The sequence below is a fragment of the Arachis stenosperma genome, chromosome 5 (assembly GCF_014773155.1).
Source record: "Arachis stenosperma cultivar V10309 chromosome 5, arast.V10309.gnm1.PFL2, whole genome shotgun sequence".
In the NCBI taxonomy this organism is placed as follows: domain Eukaryota; kingdom Viridiplantae; phylum Streptophyta; class Magnoliopsida; order Fabales; family Fabaceae; genus Arachis; species Arachis stenosperma.
In genome coordinates this window covers 127480461-127483993 of record NC_080381.1, presented here as the reverse complement: position 1 = coordinate 127483993, position 3533 = coordinate 127480461, and positions in this window count along the sequence as shown.

Here is a 3533-nt window from a genome sequence, read left to right as displayed (position 1 = left end):
TTGGATTAGATATTAAATAAGTTTATATTTAACTTTTTCTTATGTTGTTTTCTTTTTTAAGCAGGTATCGAATAAAGTTTAGTGTCATTAATGATTCTGACTGTGCATGTTATGTAGTCTTTGACAAGGAGGCAAAACAAGTTTTGGAAGAGAGCTGTGTAGAGATACTTGATCCACTCCTATTGGTAAGATCTAACCAATATTTATTTCTAAAAGCATTAGTGAAGATATTTTTATTGGTACTTTTTATATTATTTATTATTAATATATTATGTAATATCCTGCAGAAAGGAGATCTATCAGATACACCTACACTTTTACTCAACCTAATTGCTAAAATCTTTCTCTTCATCGTTGAAGTTCAAATATATGATATTTCATATTTTTCACCTTCTTATAAAGTTAAGAAGATGATTAATAATGTGGATCTCATAAATAAATTCAAAGAGGCTCACCCTATTCAAATTGTGAGTATATAAGTGTACTCTATTAAAAATTAATTTATTTTTTGCTTTCTTGGTCATTTAGTATCTAATTTTAAATAATAATTAATTATAATTTTAGGATGTTGACTACACCGGTGGTTTGTTTCCAATTTCAAAGACATCATCAATCATTGAAGGGGAGAAAGTAGAAGGTACTAAGGTATTTGTTCAAAAAATATTTTTTTTTTTTTGTTCTCTCAAAATTAGATCTTAATTTTATTCAAAAAATATTAGTGAGATAAAATCAAAGGTTAGAAAGTAGTCTTTAATTTAACGTGATTTTTTGTACAGAATTTGTTGCTTGAATTCTCCATTGAAGTTGCGGCCAATGATGAATCTGAATTGTTGGAAAGTGTTATTACACCAACTAAGTGACTATCTTCGGAGTCGAAAGATTCGAAGGTGGAAGGAGATACCTCAACTTACAAGAAGATCAAGATTGAGAAAGAAACTTGAGAATTTGGATGCACATGTTTTGGAATCTCTTTTAAAGTCTATCTAATAGAATAATGCCAAGCATATGTTTGTTTTGGTAGAAACATTATCTTTTCTTGAGTTGTTATTTTTTTTTTTTGTTCTTTTCGATTTTTATGTTTGGAATTTAGAATTTTTTTAAATATAAATTGAAGTTATTTGGTTATTACTTGTGGTTTTATTTTTAATTTGATTCTCACCGTTGATATTCTGATAATTTTTAATTTAATATTTAATTTCATAAAGTTATAAATTTCTTCTTTGAATTATTATTGATACAATTAAGTTAGTTATTAATTTTTAATGTGTACTTATTTAAAAAAATCTAATTATAATTTTTAATTAAAGTATTATGTTTATAATTTTAAATTTAAATTCAAATATACTTTTTTTGAATTTTTACGTAAGCAATTGGGTTTAAAGTTACTATGCTAATTACAAAGGATTCTAATAAAATAAATAGAATTATCAGTCTTATTAAGATGTGAAATTATTTACACAATTTAAAAAAATGTAATACTGTTTAAATTTTAGAAAAAGTATAATAAGTTAATACTGTTTATGATGAAACTAAAAAATTATTTTTAAATTAACAAATTTCTATATTCCTAATGGAGAACGGACGTTTGATTAGAAAATTTTATTTAAAAATTTAAAATTTATACTAGCTAATTAAAAAATTCTATTTTAAAAATTTTAAATTTGAATTTCTAATACTAATTTCTAATTAAGTAAGTTTTTAACCATTTCAATTTTTAAATTTAAATTTTTTTACTTGCCACATTTATAAATTTTTATTATTATCTTTTTAGATTGTCTCTCCACAGTAGAAATACTTTCATCTTTTTTTCTCTTTTTAAGTATTTTTTCTAAATTTACGTAATTTATAAGGTTATTAATTTTTAGATTGTATTTAATTTTATTTATTTTTATCGATAAATAATAGGATTGATAATATTTATGACGAAACTAATAAAAATTATTTTTAAATTAACAAATTTCTATATTCTTAATGAATAACAAACGTTTGATTAAAAAAGTTTATTTAAAAATTTTAAATTTGCACTAACTAATTAGAAAATTCTATTTAAAATTTGAAATTTAAAACTCTAATACTAATTCCTAATTAAGTGGCTTCTTAACCGTTTTGATTTTTAAATTTAAATTTTTTTATTTGTCACATTTATAATTTTTTTCTATTTACTTCGTTTACATTGTTATTTTTTAGATTATAACAATAGAGGTACTTTTTTTTTTCTCTTTTTACTTATAAGTTGTTCATTTTCAATCTCTTTAACTATAAGTTAAATTTATTGATCTTAGATTAAACTTATATTTATTTGAAAAAATATACTTTTGTAAAAAAATATATATTTTTCTGTAAAAATGTTTACGTAACTAAATAAATGAGAATAAAAAAATTAAAGCAGCCATTGAAAATAAAATCTGTGCAATTTTTACATAGACATAAGAAGACACTAATTTCATATTCTATTTGGTAAGTTAGACATGAGAAAAAATTGTAAAAAAATTAGTGTCTCAAGTTAAAAATTAGTGTTTCAGCATTTTAGAGAGACACAAAATACATATTTTTAATGGGTTTTTGTGTATGACTATGTCTTTCATCATTTTTTGTCTTAATAAACAAACACCATACATGTACTACGCTATCATATGTGTACTACTTTATTTTTTTAATAATATAAAAAATTTGATAATAAAAATGTATTATGTATAATGTATATATATTTTTAATTGGTTAAAAAATTTATTTATTTGATATTTTTAGGTATATTGAAAGATGTAAGAAGTCCAAAGAGAAGTAAGATTATATTGAAGAGAAAATTGATATTAAAAAACAAAGAAAATACAAAGCAAAGCACAATTCAAGGTAAATTTCATATAAAAAAATAAATTAATTATTTCATCATTTTTGTTTTTAGGTTAGAATAATATATTTTTTATTTGGTATTTTTAAGTATGTCAATTCTATATATTTAGTTTTTATTTGGTATACAAAATAACTAACATGTCATGAGGATTTTGACCGAATGAAAACCCATAAAATACAATATTTTCTATATATTATTTAGCTATTGACAAGTAATAAATTATTAATTTACATTGTCTTCGTAATATGTTACTAAATTTGTTTAAGAAAAAATTACAGGAAATTCGAGTGATAGTTCTAATAGTGTACATTTTCAATCGGTGTTGTCGAACATTACAAATAGCATTAATACAGATTTATTTTTGGATGATTTTTTTTAAACTTACTTATGGGAATGTACATGCACTTTATGTATTTTGATTTTCCTATTATTTATTCAATTATAAACTTTAACAGAAAATATGTTCAAAACTAATATCTCGAGTTATCTTATTAGGTAATAACCCAACACCACATTGATCAAGGTCTCCAACTACTAATCTACACTCTGTAGATGAAAAAAAAACGATGTTCCAATATTAGTGATATTAGTAATTCGGGTATCACACATGAAGCATATGATAGTTCATGTCATCAGACAAGTCAACAACAACTTCAACAAACATCAAATAATATCTACCAGT